Here is a 16,522-nt window from a genome sequence, read left to right as displayed (position 1 = left end):
GGTTTCTTGTTGATCATCACTATTTTCACTTTTAAATAGCTAACCTCCACTTTGAAATAAGCTCAAAGCTCAGATCATACTTCACAACTTCTCTATCTTTGTGCTTCTCTTGGCCTCTCAATGCCTTTCTCAGCCCATTGCTGTCATCAGCTGCTGCCTTTTTCTCATCTCCTACAGAAGACTGACTTCGACAGGCTCAATTAGCATTGAAGTGCATTGGGTGAGTGTTTCCTCAGCACCTGACATGATGTTCACAGAAAAGGAAATTAAAGTTCCTAGTTTTTCTAAATATTCCTCTGGGTCTTCTCCTTTGAAGGGGGTGAATTTTGCATCTTGTACATCTTGATTCTGTTGCTTACCAGCTCTTGGGCCATTGAGGGTTTATTGCCCAGGATCCCTCGCTGACATACACATTTTCCTTGAATATTGTAGCAGAAGTTAGGATGCAGCTTTGCTGATTAAGCAGTGGTATTGAGCAACAATAGCTCTATACATGATCAGAAGTATTTTTCCAACCAGCAGCTCTTGGCAGCACAAAGCCCCCTTTCATCAGGCAATGCCCATGGATATGTGGAATACAAAGTCAGGCTGTGTGCAGGAGCTATTTATCAGAACAGCACCGTGCACTTTACCAACCATAGGCAACAGTGGAAAGGGGACCAGGGCTTGGAAACTCAGACCAGGAACAAAACTTAGCTCTTGGACACAGGGACCAAATCTGGTAACAGCTAAGCTTGTCATGCAAAGGCCTGTTCAGCACGAGCAGTCCCCCTGAAAATACATCACTGCAAGTGTTCTGCCACAGAAAGAATATGTGTCTGTCCTATTCACTACATGGTAAATTGGATACAGCACAGCTTTCCATCCTTCCACAGTAGGGAGGCCCTGTGCTATAGGAGAAAGGGTAATTCAGGAATGTTTGTGCAGAAATTTCTGAGAAATCAGTGATGGAGGTTATAGCGCTGCTCACCTTTCACAAGGAAAAATTATCCATTTTGCAGGGGTATGCTACAATGCCCATATCTGACAACAGCAAGTTTCCTCACATATCCCACAGAAGTCTCTTTTGCCTCTACACCACTGCTATGTAAATATAAGAAAGAAGATGGGAGTCTCCTTGTTCTTTTTTGTTCTTTCAATCTGAATCTGGACATAAGTCTGAGACAGAGGACTTCAGAGTTACCTTCAGAGCAAATGCTACTAAATACCTCTTATTATTTGATGGTCGCTTTCCACATGAGAATAAGTCATGCTTCATTTTCTTCTGCCAAAGCTGGATTAGGGGGCTGGGTGGGAGGTTGTGAGATGTCTCCTGATTATGGTCTCAGCACATCCAGCTGAGTGCCACAGAGTTTCTTTGAGGTTACATTGCAGCAATGAGTGGATAACCTGCCAATGTGTTCTGTTTCCTCCACAGGGAGTAATTGAGAGGAGCACTCACAGGGGAATTAACATGAGATAAACAAAATACTGCAATTCCCTTGCCAGTCAGTGACCCTCCTGGCAGATAAGCATTCTTCACGCCGTCATCTTAAACCAGTGCAGTGAAATGTGTGCTTAGCATTGCTTTGCTGTAAACTGTTTTAACTGCTGGTGTCAAACATGCTTATCCTTGGCTGAAATACTAACATTCACAGAGAAATTTGCACCAGCTTGGCTGGAGAGCATCTGTGTCTGGAGCAGTCTGGGCAGCAGGACCTCTTTGGAGACCCAGCACAGAGTGGCCATGACATATCTTTGCTCATCTCTAACAGCTGGGCTCCTCTAGGCAAAACAGAAAAAAAACCCCCACATCTTCTGTGTGCCCAAAACCACATCTGCACTCCTGACCTGTGACAGAAACATCCATTTCTGTATGCAGGGTTTTACACTCAGATTTTTCTTTGTTGCTGATCATTGCAGCATGGAAACAGCTGCAAACAGCAACATATTGATGATCCCAGCATCTGTGTACAGAAGGGCAGGAACTTTCTGCTGCAGCACAGGGGTGAAGCCCCACACTCATGTCTAGTATCTTCGGGAGAGCAGCAGGTAGACAAGAGAGTGGAGATTTTTCCCCAGAGTACTGAAGCTTTTTTTCACATACATTTTCCATCAGTAACATTACCTGCTAGCTTAGCATATTTAAATTTCTAGAGATTTAGAGAATATTACATTGATTCACTGACAAAGACACTGACCAACTACAGGGTCAGTCAGGTGGAGACAGTACAGCTAATGCAAGAAAGCACTTTTGTCTTTTATTGCTATCGTGAGCTGTTGTTTGTGTTTCACTCCGTGTGTGTGTGTGTGTGTGTGTGTGTGTGTGTGTGTGTGTCTGTATTTTTAGCAGCTTGGGTGTAGAATAAAACTAACTTAATTCCCTTGACAAAAAATATTAAACATCTGACAAAAAGTGTATGTTCAGCAATTGCATTCCACATCTATTTTTTTTGCCTTTTACAGTTACACCCCCCATAGCTTCACAGTGCTTTGAAGTCAATGAAAAAGTTTCTCTGTGGATAGGATTCACTCTTTTGTCTTGGCTTACCTGCTATAAGACATATAAAATACAATGCAATAACAAACAAATGGCAACGGATTATATGAAAAAATTAGATTTTTATTATATGAATACCTCAAAGACAAAAAGAAAAGAGTTTATTCCTTCAAAGAGAAAACAGAGAAACAGAGAACAATAATATAAATACTGTAGCAAAACAAATAAATAGATCATATTCCTAGGCTTGCTCTTCTGATTAATTCCTAATAAAATGCAAGGATTTTTCTGGATTTAATTCCAGACAAAACATGAGGGCTTTTCACTGATGAAGTCACAGTCTGATGGTCTGAATTTAAGAGAATGGTGGATTCTGAATATCGAGCATCAGTCTGTGAATCAGATTATATGCAGTCAGACGAAACACACTGGTAATGTAAAATTATAGAGACAATGAACCTGAGGCTGCACCTTGTCCTTAGCAGTGCTGATGGCAAACTTCCCACTGGCTTTAGTCTAAATCTTTGCTTGATTGTGACGTTGGATAAATTATTATTAACTTGAAGCTATGTCACAGAAATGTTAACAAGGCAAAAAGATATAACAAGGACACAAATTTTAGCAGGAAAATGAATCATTATATATTCCATAGAAAATAATTTATGTTCTTGAACTGTAAATTATCCTTGGAGTTCACTCTTTTGCAGATTTCTCTGAAACAAAACATCAAGAAAAGATTTATATTTTCTCTTTAGGAACTTCCTTGTTGCATTAGAGAAAATAAAGTCTGACTTAGAAATTTGAAACTAAGCACTGACATTTTGAAATAAGCACTTTGGTTAGTTTCAAAATGTTGCTTTGAAAAATGGAAGTATTTTCTCAAAATTGCTATTTTCCCAGGGGTGGATGGGACTCTTTAAATTAGGAAATGCAGGAAACTTTTCTCCTCCACTAATTCATTTACTTCACTTTGGAATTTGAGAATGAAGCTGAGGCAGTTCTTTGAAGGAAAACTGAGTGTCTATAAAGAAGAATAAACTCTAGTGTATCTCTCCATCTGCACAATATTTGATCATGTCAAATATTTTCTTTTTGCAAAGCAGGAACAGAAAGAGACTATACATCTGTGCTATGCTTAACCTAAAAATATCCTGATTTTCGCCACAGTGCTAACAAGAACCAAAATTGGTTTGTCCAGTTCACTGTAATGTTTAATAAGCCAATGAATAGAACTTCTGCACATCCCAGGGAGGTAGATTAAAACACTCACTCTATCAATGGTTTTTTTCTAAATATTCCTCAGGAAAGTGCCAGGACCTTCTGCTGCTCTTCAGCATATTCCAGGCTGTGTCACTCACGTGTTTCAGAGCTCTGATGTCTAGCACATATCTGTGTTAGAAGCTTTTTCCTCCTTCAAGACCATCACTTCCCTGCTCTGTCTGATTTTCTGCAGATTTTCCTGAGGTGAAAAGAATTCATGCTCCAGACAAACTCAGTCCCTTTGTGCTGGGTAAAGAGATGATCCTAATCTTGCTAAGCCTAGAAGCTCAGCTCTAATGTCCAACACGGTAAGTCGGTCTCATCCTGTTCCAGTTTCATAGCTGAAGATTTGCAATTTAACCTTAGATGATGGTTTTCATCCGGAGGAGCCACTTGTTTCAGCTGGGTGCACTAAGGACAGGCCTCAGATGACCAAAAGCTGCCAGACAAGATTGGTGATAGCTGCCAGAGATGTGCTGTGCTTAAACTCACTGTCCCAGCCTCAGTGCTGGCAGAAAGACACTGGGATTACCAGTGGAATCATTTATATACATATATAAATATATATGTATATGTATATGTACACACATATAAAGAAACGGCTGGTTAACTCAGTCCTTCACAAACTGTACTGTTATGTGTTTCACCTCGTCCTAGTTTTTCCCTAGCAAAGAGATGAAGTAGCCATCAATCCTGGCTTTCCAGCCTGCTCCAGTGTCTTCCCCACCATGTTGTGCCAGGATATGCACCAGGCTTAGGTCACAGCACAATGGACATGTGCTCTTGCTCATTTCTCTGCTCTTTAACACCCTGCCCCCCGAACCTGAACTTGCTGATAGAAAATTACAAAATGTTCCACCCAGCTGTGCTTTACACTCCACTACAGCCAAGAAGTCATTACTGATTCTCTGGTGCCCAGGAGAATCCAGATTTCCCCTGGGATAACATGTCACTTCCTTTCAGGTACTAGCTTGCAAGTTTTGCACTGTCACAGCATGAAATCACAAGTCTGAACCTTATTTTGATTTTTTGTTAGTAGCTGATTGACACGGGTAGCCAAGTAGAAAATAGACTGATATCATGGAATACAGTGAAAAGCAAATGGAGTTGACAGTTGCTGCAGATACTCCAGGTTATCTTCTCATTTCCTCACAGAATGGGAGAAGGTTCATTTTTCAGGGCTTTGCTGTCATTTGGCCATTGTGAGCAAAAGCAGAGCCAGTGCAGCCACCTCTAGCTGTATGGGTGCCAGACAGAGCATTCCAGCCCCAGGGCCACCTTCATGAGCAGCCCTAGGGCATCCTGTTTCTTCATCACTCATTCTCTTTCTTTGGACTATTTTATTTATTACTGGAGGTACAACACAAACACCTCCTTGTGAAGACATAAGGCCTCTCGTTGTTAAGCACTAAGTTGTACTGGATAAGGGAAGTCAAACACTTTCACAACCCTTCGTTTTGCATTCCGCTGCTTCAAAGGCGTGTGAGGGAGTGTGGTTGTGTGTGTTTTGTTATAGCATCCCCTCTGCTCCAACACAAAAGGATATTCCTGGGATGACCCCAGGAATATAAGTTCGTACGTGGGTATCTTCTTTGAAGAGGATTTTTTTTCAAGAAGGACTGCCTGTAGACATAGGAGGTGTAATGTTTTTAAAGTGAAAGAGGGTTAATTCAGACTAGATATAAGGAGGAAATTTTTTATGCTGAGGGTGGTGAAACACTGAAACAGGTGAACCAGAGTAGCTGTGGATGGGGCTCTGAGAAAATGGTCCAGTTGAAAATCTCCCTGCTTATGGAGGCTGGACTAGGCAACCTTTAAAGGTCCCTTCCAACCCAAACTGCTCAGTGATCCTATGATTTTTTTTCAGGATAATGCTTTTAAAATATGTATTTTCTGGTTCCAATGTAAAACATCTTAACACCTATGCCATGCAAGTAGTCATCACTGGGCTGTGAGGGCATATGAAAAGGATTGGAGAGGTTACTCCTGGCTCCTCTGAACTTCTGTCCTCAAAGTGGGACTGGGGAATAGGTAAGACAGAGGATGTTCAGAAATAATATTATTTGCTTTAAGATAATGTAAAATTACCCAGATTAATAAATTTCCTTCCCACAGATTGCCTTTTGCTGATGGATTTTTTTGGGATTTATGCAGAACACTTCTTTTTTCCTCCAATTTAAACTACAAAAACTGAGTTTTATCATTTAATTCTATATATGATCATGTAACTCCTGGAGCTCAAGTTTTATAATGCAAAAATTGTCGCCCCAACTATTTCCTCAAAAAATTGAGGGATTCAGAGCTCCTACAAAGCTTTTCAATAGAGCTCCAGTTCTGAGCTGGTTCCTTTATCTTCATCTTTGACTTGCTATCTTTAGCACTCTCCCTAGACTTATTTAATGTCTCTGATCTTACATACCCTGCACGCTTACATACTTGGCTCTAGTTTTTCCCCCTGGACTTTGCTCTTCACTGATTCTTCTCTCTGGCACTCACTTCCTCTCTCTATCAAGATACATCCTCTTTTGGAGTGTACATCTCAAATCTCTCTGTTTTTCATTATGCTAAACCCATTTCAGGCCTGTAGCTATGTACTTTTATCTTTGCCTTGCAAACAAAGTGGATTTAATCTTCTCTTTTAGCTGCTTTTTAATTTTCTTTTATCTTCTGTATTTGTACTGTTTATCTGTTTATAGTCAAGTCTGTGCTAAACATTCTTGCACTCACCTCTGATGAAACTTTTTTTGACTCTGGTCAAAAAATTAGTACCACTTTCCTGCATGCAGCCATCACTAGTAATTTCTTTGTTGTTGTTCCTTCCTTGTAGTGATTTATGTTAGGTATTCCATTGCCTTGATTATGCACGGATGTCATTTACACACACAATTTAGGCAACTGGACCATATTAACCTTGCTTTGAAATGATGGCTCTCACTCTTTCACAGATTAACTCATTACAAAGAAAATCCTGTCCCTCACTTACTAGAAGTTAGGCATTTCATTTCTCCAGCAACTAGAAATACATCCATTTTATCAAAGAATAGTTACTGAGGTACACAGACTTCCAAAGGAAGAAATGGAGAGCTGGACCATTTCGATGAGGCCAAGGGCATCTTATAGACCTAATATCCAATTAGCAAGGAAAGGTTTGCAAGAGCCTGTGTCTTGTCTAAGTCATCATTCTCCTTTGTTCATGGAGAAAGGGAGGAAAAACACAGCCACTGCTGGTATAGAGCCCTCTCTCCCTATCACTTGGTTCATTTCAAAAGGGAAAAAGTTTAGCTGTCCTACCTCATCTTTGACCATCTTTTTTCTGTCCGGTTGCATGGGAGGAACAGCAACCATAACAAAAGTAGTTTTGTACCTCAGACTGGGCTGCTACACTGCAGTGTGGAGGCCATGAAGGACAGCATCAGCAGTAGCTACCAAATTGTGTCAGGCATGGACAACTGTTTACACAGACAGGAGTCAATTCAAGGTTTCATTTCCTTTGTTTCCAAGAAGTGCTCTGGAAAAGAAATGTTCCAGTTACTTGCAGCTGTCCTTAAATTTTCTAATAAATCCACTCATTTTCCCTTTTCGTGCAAGTTTTTTCTGGAACATATTTCACCAATGTTTTCCTTTGTAAAAGGTATTGTATCCCTCTATCACCGTCTTCCAAAGTAGATCCTCACTCACAGAATCATAAAATTGTTGAAGTTGGAAAAGACGTCTAAGATCAAGTCCAGTCTAGCACCACCATTATGTTCACCATTAACCCAGTCCTCAAGTGCATATTCACATGTTTCTTGAAGACTTTCAGGGATGGTGACTCCACCACCACCCTGAGCAGCCCACTCCAATGCTTAATACTGTTTCAGTGATTAAATTGTTCCTGATGTCTGACCTGAACATTCTCTGGCACAGCTTGAGGCCATTTCCTCTTCTGCTGTCACTGGTTGCCTGGAAGAAGAGGCTGATGCCCACCTGGCTACAACCCCTGTCAGGCAGTTGTAGAGAGTGATGAGGTCTCCCCTGAGCCTCCATTTCTCAAGGCTAAACACCCCCAGCTCCCTCAGCTGCTTCCCAAAAGACTCATTCTCCAGACCCTTCCCCAGCCCCACTGCCCTTCTCTGGACCCTCTCCAGCACCTCAACACCTTTCTTTTACTGAGGGGCCCAGAACTGGATAGAGAACGTGACTTGTGGCCTTCACCAGTGCCCAGTGCAGGAGAACAATCCCTCCCTGGTCCTGCTGGCCACACTGTTGCTGATGCAGGCCAGGGTGCCCTTGGCCTTCTTGCCCACCTGGCACACACACTGGCTCATGTTCAGCTGCTGTTGACAGCACTCCTGTTCCTTTCCCACCCAGCAGCTTTCCAGCCACTCTTACCCCAGCCATAGCACTGCCTGGGGCTGCTGTTACCCAAGGCATGACCTGGCTTACTGAGCCTCCTACAATTGTCCTTGGGACATGGACCTAGCCTGCCCAGATCCCAACTGACCCGCCAGGTCTTAGACAAGAGAGCAGGATTAGGGCTGGATTGTGAATCTCCAGTCTAAGCTGAGATGGGTGGGAGGAGCAGCATCACTTTGTGTGGGGATCAAAGTATAGGCTTTATCCTTACCTCTGGCTCCCCCATTTGTTTTGGAAAAGTCATATAACTAGCCTAGAGAATAGCACCACACTGCTCCCTGCCCTTTCAGTGTCAGTGCCCAACAGTGGCTGGCTTCCACAGGAATGAGAGGCACTAATTTTTCTCTGTTCTACTGCTATCCTTTTCCTAAGTCACCAGTTTGCTTCTTGTAGTGTGGGGAGAATGAAGGTCTTTTTATTTTCTTCACCCACTAAGTTGGAGCAGTGTCAATTTAGTTCTCAGACAGCAGGTCACACCAGCCAATAAACAAACCCCAATGATCCCCTACAGCTTTCACAGGCCTGCACTTTGACATTTGATTTCTGAGACTCCCACTGCAGCTGAAAAGGTCTGTTCACATTTTGCTTCTGAGAGTTCTGGATGAAATTCAAACTATCTTGTGTACATACAACATGGGCAAGGAATTTGTTTATTACATTGCTAGGTATTCATAAGTGTTTAAAGTGTCCCTAGACCAAGCCCCCAATGCATGGTTGCATTTCCAAGTCCTATTTGTTTTTAAAATCCTTCTTGTTCGTATGAAGAAAACTAAGCACTGTTTTTTACCACCTAAACCAATTTTTATTTTTGTTTTTCCAGAGTTCAGGAACAATGGGTTTGCAAATAGCAAAAGAAGTGGTTACAGCATGTGATTATAACCAGCAGCTAAGCATATCTGGACGGTTTGCCACAATCATTGTGACACCAACTCTATTGCACTCAAAGGTGACAGATAGGCTAGCAGGGTTCAGATGTCTGTGCTGTCACAAGTGCTTCAAAGTCAGGGGCCAACAAAGCAGTTTGCTATATTTTGGTGTTGCAGAACAATTTGCTATATTTTGGTGTTGCAGAACAGTTTGCTATATTTTGGTGCTGGCTCTGGATTCTGGTAGTGAGTGGAGCTGCAGTACAGCTGAGAGCCACGGCCCAAAAGCCAGAGAATTCTGGTGAGACCAGAGACAGAACACTGCAGACACTGTCTTCCTGATGTGGCTGTGCTGGACAGAAAAAACAGGAGCTATTTAAGAATTAAATTCTGCATAAAGTCAGCATTAGATTAGTAGTGAGAGCAAAGGTTACAGTACTTTTTTTCAGCAGTACATATTAATGTAATATCTATAAATATGGAGATATAAAACATTTTATGCTCTTGATTACATGCCACATGCACATAACACAATCACAATAGATTTAGTTAACTGAGATCTTGACAAATGTACAGGTTACAAAAGATGAAAATATATGGAGTCCATTGGTCAGAGAAATTTAAAGAATGACACTCTTTAATAACTGCCATTCTGCTGCATATGAAGAAGAAAACAGATGGATCCAAGTGATGTTTTCTTAACAGAAAACAGAATGGCATAACTCTGTGATTGGTGCAGTAATAGAAATAAATCAAAGAAAAATTACTCTAGGAAGATACAGAATGGTATCCTTGAGGAAAGATATCTAAATGCGACACCAACAAAGCAGCATTCAATACATTTTAAATTGGCTTAATCCAAGAGACAGTGTGATGCCTCATAGATATGATACATGTGATTCAAGATTCTATTATTTCTGTTAACAGAGTGCATCTGGAAGGTCCTAAAGATCTGGGCATAATTTTTATGGCATAATTTGTTTCCTTCTTTCTTTTGAAAATATTTTTTCCTGATGGTAGACAAAGGGAGAACAATCACACCTGTTCTTTCACCATGTAAAATAAAATGTAAAAATAGTTTGTAGTGTTAAATATAACGTTAGGATGCTTTCAATTCACAGGAAGACTCGGTCATTGTCTTCCTCCTGGATGAGTGAGCAAAAGAAAGCCTTGATGACTTCAAAGAAGGGTTTGGAAAACACAGGCTACATAAACACTGGAATCCTATTTCATGAGCAGGCTGTCCCTTCTGCCCTTACTGCTATAAGGTAATGTGCTAGGGCCAGACCCTTGGTGACTGTGAGAGGCAATGTTTTTCTGAAGCTGGTGGAGCATCCTAGGAGCTGCCCTGATTCAAATTAACAAAGGACCTGACCTAATAAATTACAAAATATAATATAGCTGTAGTAAAGGGGACATACATTTATATCCTTATTGGTCATCTGTGTGTTTGGCAGCAGCAAAGTGACCTCAGGAAACATGGTTGCAAAGCAAAGATACAGGTGGCATTTGTTGCTATGGCAGTTTGAGACAAAACAATGAGCTTCGAGTTACAGAGCAAAAAATTACTTGGTATCTCCTTTTAATAAAATCCCTGGACATCCTGCACCCAGTGTCTGTGAGATTTTTCTCTATTATATGGAGGGTCCTTTAGTAACTAGAATAGAGAAATACAGCCTAGTTCACTCTACTTAATCTAAAGTTATGTATGTGCCCTTTATCACTGCTCTGTCTTGAGCCTGACCTGAAAAATGACCCTGAACTGAAAAATGGTACTATAAATCCAGAATAGCTCCATACATATGGGTAGTGGTGGACAGATTACTCTGAGTATAAGCTGTTGTATTTTTGCTTTCAAATTGTGTAAAAGTCAGTATTTACTTCCTTCTACAAAGAAGGTGGTTTATCTAATATTGATAGAGCTCATTGCTTACTAGACTATAAACATGAAAGAGGCACTATCCAATGTAGTTAGAACAGCCATTTTTCTGGCTATTCTTGTTCTGTCTGGAAATTTTTATCTGGACAGAATTTAAGGACTTTTGCACATTTTCACAATCCCTTGGAATCAGGCCTAATGAAGGAGCAGAGCAGATGACACTCATTAAGAATCCATATCCCACCCAGTACACATGCTCCTTATACCAGCAGAGTAGGCACTAGACCACACACACAGACATGTGTTTCTGAAAGGAAAACCTGGTTAAAGCCATGGTAGTACCACTGAAATGATAATATTTAAGAGTACTACAATTCAAAACAATTTTAAAAAGATGTGGCACATAGTAAGGAAGTCTCTCAAAAACGTGAAGTTCTCAATTCCTATAAAAGAATATTAAAAAAAAAGCAACAAACATTTTATTTTTCCCTTTTAGCTCTTTTTTTTTTCAATATTACAGCTGTTTTAGTTCAGCCTTAGGTTAACTGTCCTTGTTACAGCATATCTGTGCAGATATTAAGACTGTTTAGGAAACCCTAATAATCTGTAGCTTGTGCACCTGAAGAAATAGGGCAGTCTTTAGGGAGCTAGGTCAATGGTTTCCTCTCTCCTGTCTTGTAAGCCAACGCATAATTTGTTGCTTTTTAACTTTTTGTTAAAAAGTAAATTTGATGGGTTCTTACAGTGTCCACATCAGGTTTCTCTTCTCACTAAGACTACACAAAACTTTTGCTCTTACACAAGAGCAGTGTAGCTCTGAGACCTTCACGCTTTTTGGAAGCTGGATACAAAGTCCTACATATGTGCATAAATCAGAATACAAAGTGGTGTTTCTCAACTGTTGCCCTTTTTTTGCCTAGAGTAGGAATAGCATGGTTGTAGCTTCATGTATCCCCAAGCACTGAGCTATTAAAAATCATGCCTGAACACCTCAACATTCATCTGACAAGCGCAAAATCCACTGAAGTCACTAAAAGGTTTTCAGTTGACTTTACCAGCTTTGGTTCCAGTCCAGTAAGGCAATTCCATTAATAAGATTTCCAGAACCATGTGGTCTAAGTTACAAAGTGTCTTATTTGTATTAGACCCATAACAAAAAATGCTAAATCAGATGGAGAACTCATATTCTAATTACAAGCTGAATATACCATTCTGTTCCCTGTCTCTGAGAGAAAATAAATTGCTTTGTCCATTGGCAAGGAGACAGCTGGCCAAATTAATGCATAACTTCAAGTGCAAAACCACTGCCTCACAGTGACTTTGCTCTGCACTTGGGTCTCAGCAGTGGGTACCAGAGAAGCAAATGGCAGGGTGGTCAGCATTGAAACTGAAGTGGAAATTTTTTGAAAACAAGCTCAAGATGGACATTGGGACAGGAACATAGTATCCCACTCTGCAATATAACAGGACTGTTGGGTGGAGATGCATCTCAAAACTGCCTTGGCACTAGAAAACTGTACTGGAACAATCTGGCCTTGAATTTCAAAGTCAAAGGAAAGGAAGATGCATGAACATGCCAGAAGGCAGCACAACTGACCCAGGCTTGAGAGAGTTTTACATAGCATGGATATGTAAAATCCATGAATGGATTTTACAGTTTTACATAGCATGGATATCACATGTGACGTGAGTGCACAGCTGCCCTGCACAGAGACTATCAGTCACCTTCAGAGTTATGCTGTGTCAATGGAATAGTTCCTTCATCTCCTGCATTACAGATCAGCTCCATTTCCCTTGGACTTTGCAGCCCGCCAAGACACCTGGAACCTGAAATATGGATCTACAACATAGTCATTATAAACATAAATAAAATGAATGATGACATTTCCTACTCCATAAAATCTGCTGCTCTGTGACTGCTCAAGAGTTCATTTGGTCTTGTGCTCTTGGGGAAACAAAGAATCTCCCAGATCCCTTATGTTAGTCTGGGCAGTGCTGTACTAGTGACTGCCACCAAGCAGTGGCCCTTGGCAGCCACAGTTGAACTTGTCCCTCTAGAATTTTATGGAATCTAGATATTACCCTATGCAGGTAAGCAAAAGGAAATTGCTGTCTTGTTTCAAACATCTTTCAGCCTAAAAATAAGAATCACGATTTTAGGATGAGTACCTCAGTAACCCACTGTTTTCATATTTGCACAAGCAGGAGGCTTTTATAATGACAAGAAAGATGTAAGATCAGATTGAGTTAAGCTTGTGAAATAAATAACATATTTTGTGAAATAAATAACACATCATATTTTTTTAAATCTTCTTAGTAAAAAAAAAAGAAAAAGTTAAAAGGTTTCACAACTTATTCACCTTCTAATCCTACCCTAGTGCTGTTGATGCCTTTATGGTTTATTGGCTGGACCTTGCTACCAGCTATTTTTATATAAACATTACTACTCTGCTAGGGCAAATACTAAAAAGTGCTTTTAAGTATATCTTCAAAAATTATGATTCTTAAAAACTCCTTAGAGGCTTGTAAAGCTGCAAGACAGCTGGAGTTAATCTCTATGGTATTTTCTCTGTGTTTCAAGACAGTGAATAATGTGTGACAAGTGAAGTTTTCAGTGATCTCTGGAAAGAGACAGAGAAAGAAGATCTTAGATGAAACAATGATCAAACTTAGCTGGACACCTCTTATTTTTTATATTCATGTAAACTTGGAGACCATGTGATACCTACAAGAGGGTTTTTAATGTCAGGTTCAATAGGTAAACTAGTACATGATGTTATAGCTATGGAAATATGTTGGAACACTCAAGACCATGGCTCCTACAAGGTACATGACACTCATCCAGCAGTTTTCTCCTTGACTTGGAAAGAAAAATTCATCTTATGAAAACTTTTGCTTTTTCCTCCAGTGCTTATATTTCTCTATGGAAGGAGGAGAAGAGAATGACTGAGTGAAAGTGAGCAAGTAGATCTTTTGGTCTTCCATGTCTTCAATGACCTTCCTAGAAATGTCATTCCTTCTGCAAAATCATCTTTTAGTGCCCTCTCTGGCAAGGAAGAAGGGAGGAGTGGATGAGACCCCAGAGTGCTGCACAGTCCTCAGAAGAGCCTTGACAGGTAGGAAAGATAGACAGACAAGAACAGTTTGAAATTCTTCGAGGGCAAATGCAGGATCCTGCCCCTGGGGAGAAACAGCCCTGGGTACCAGCACAGGCTGGGGCCCAGCCTGGTGAGAAGCAGCTCTGTGGAGCAGGAGCTGGGGCTCCTGGGGGACACCAAACTGTGCATGAACAGCTGTGCCCGTGTGGCCAGGAAGGCCAACAGAATCCCGGATGCCTTTGGAAGAGCACTGCCAGAAATTCAAGGGAGGTGATCCTGCCCTGCCACTCAGCTCTGGTGAGGTCTCACCTGGAGTCTGCTCTGGAGCACAACAGAGATATGGATCTCCTGGAGTGGGTCTAGCAGAGACCTGCAAAGGTGATCAGGGGATTGGAGCATCTCCATTATGAGGAAAGGCTGAGAGAATTGATCCTGTTCAGCCTTGAAAGGGGATAACTGAGAGGGGACCCCATCAGTGTCTGTCAGTGACTGCAGGAGGGGTCAGAGCAGGGACCAGGCTCTGTTCAGTGCTGCTGAGCAAAAGAACAGAGGCAAGGGGCAGTGAGAGGTGCACGGGAAATTCCACCTGAACATTGGGAAGAACTTTACTGTGCAGTGCCCCAGCACTGGAACACCTTGCCCACAGAGTCTGTGGAGTCTCCCTCTCTGGAGATATCCCATTTTTTTTTGATGCAATCCTGTGCCGTGTGCTCTGGGATGGCCCTGCTTGGGCAGGGGATTGGACCAGATGACCCACAGTGGCCCTTCCTACCTGACCCATCCTGTGATTCTGAAATTCTGATCACAAACGTGGGAAAAATATCCTGGCAAATTATATCCTAAGCAGGAGTTATACATCAGTTTGTGAAGTTAACAGATGAGAGGGTGGGGAGATGGTACATATCATATTAAACAGAAAAAACAATGAAAGACAATCTTTGAAGTCACTTTTTTTTGAGAGCAGCAGAAGGACTGAAATGGGAAAACAAATAGGAAGATAGTGCCCTGAGCTCCTCAAAGCATTGTGGATCATTCATTTTTCATTATATTGTTATCATAAACAGAAAAGACAAAAAACCCATCATTTTTCCAACACCTGCCACACTTACAAATAATAAATATTTAATATTTGATGCATGTAAACTTTATGAGTGTCTAAAGCAACATCAAGCAACATCTAAAGCAACATATAAAAGACCACATTTCTTCCTTCTGCTGCTTTTCATTGCATTTACCATTAGTCCAATGAACTGACTTGACAAGAGGAGATCTTGCTCTGCTAAATCACCAGGAATAAACTGGAATTATTGACTTATTTGAGATGAAAGGATAGAGAGATGTATAAAAATATGCTCATATTCTTAAGTGTTTTTTTTTTTTTGTATTTTGGTCCTTGTGCTTCTGCTATTTCTTTATGAGTTGAATAAAGGACATGGTAAAGAGTGTCTGAGTTCAAAACAATTCTTTCCCCACCTTACCAAAATACAGCCAAGGAAGAGGAAAGGAGAAGGAAAACAAGGTTATTAAACCAGGAACCTACAAATCCACAAACAATTCTGACAGAAAGAATAACTAAATATCTTTCTTTTCAGGTTTGGCTCTCGCAAGCTACCACATGTTGCTGGGCCCCATTTCCATGGGGCTCCTTTGCTTAAGAATCTTCCAATCTTGTAGTTAAATTTATTTAGATTGAACAATTTTGGAGCTTACTTTGGACCTCTGTAGCACACTGAAACCCTAATGTATGACTGAGGAGCTGTCAAATTTGTTGCTACAAGAGTCAGAAAAAGTAATATTTACCAAAAGAAACTAGAGGATTACATTTTTGCATTTGAACACATAGACTACAACATCCATTTTGGAGTGCTGGCACAAATGAGTGATTGTGCACACTCCTAATCACATTTATTTTAAATTTTAAACAAAGTAACAAAGTCGGCCCACAAACAGAAGACCTATAGTTTATAGCATGTAATCCTATTTTTTAAGCAGTGTAATGCATACCAGTTCTTCATTATAAATTATTGTAAGTTATAAATATAGATGATCTAATTATAAATACACTGCAATGTGTGACTAATAAAAAATGTATAGTGTGTTAGGGAAGAACACTTGATAATATGATAAGTACTAATATGACATAAAAAGTGAAAATTAGTGAGGGCAAAAGAGTGAGACAACAATGAGCAATGCAATGTTTTGTGCTGGTCAGATGACTGCAGGGCTGTGACCACTATTTTTCTTGCTGCTCATCATCCTCCCGTTCCCCACTTTTGTTCTCAGCATTTACTTGTGGCATGCTTGGAAGTCTGGGGCACAACAAGGCCTTTCTATGTAATGTCCTGGTCTCTGTGTGTAGAGCTACAGGTCCTGGCTGTGGTTTTAAGTCCTGATGGAGTACAAGGAACAAAGTAACCTGTGAAATGTATTTAGTAAAACCATCCTGAAATGTCATAGGAAGCAAAGAGATGGAGGGACCAAAAAATAGCCCAGAACACAGCAGGGGGCAGGGAGGTTGGGAGAAAGAGCTGACAGCACATGAATG

Source organism: Ammospiza caudacuta, chromosome Z, assembly GCF_027887145.1.
Source record: "Ammospiza caudacuta isolate bAmmCau1 chromosome Z, bAmmCau1.pri, whole genome shotgun sequence".
NCBI lineage: Eukaryota > Metazoa > Chordata > Aves > Passeriformes > Passerellidae > Ammospiza > Ammospiza caudacuta.
This window is presented reverse-complemented; position numbering follows the sequence as displayed.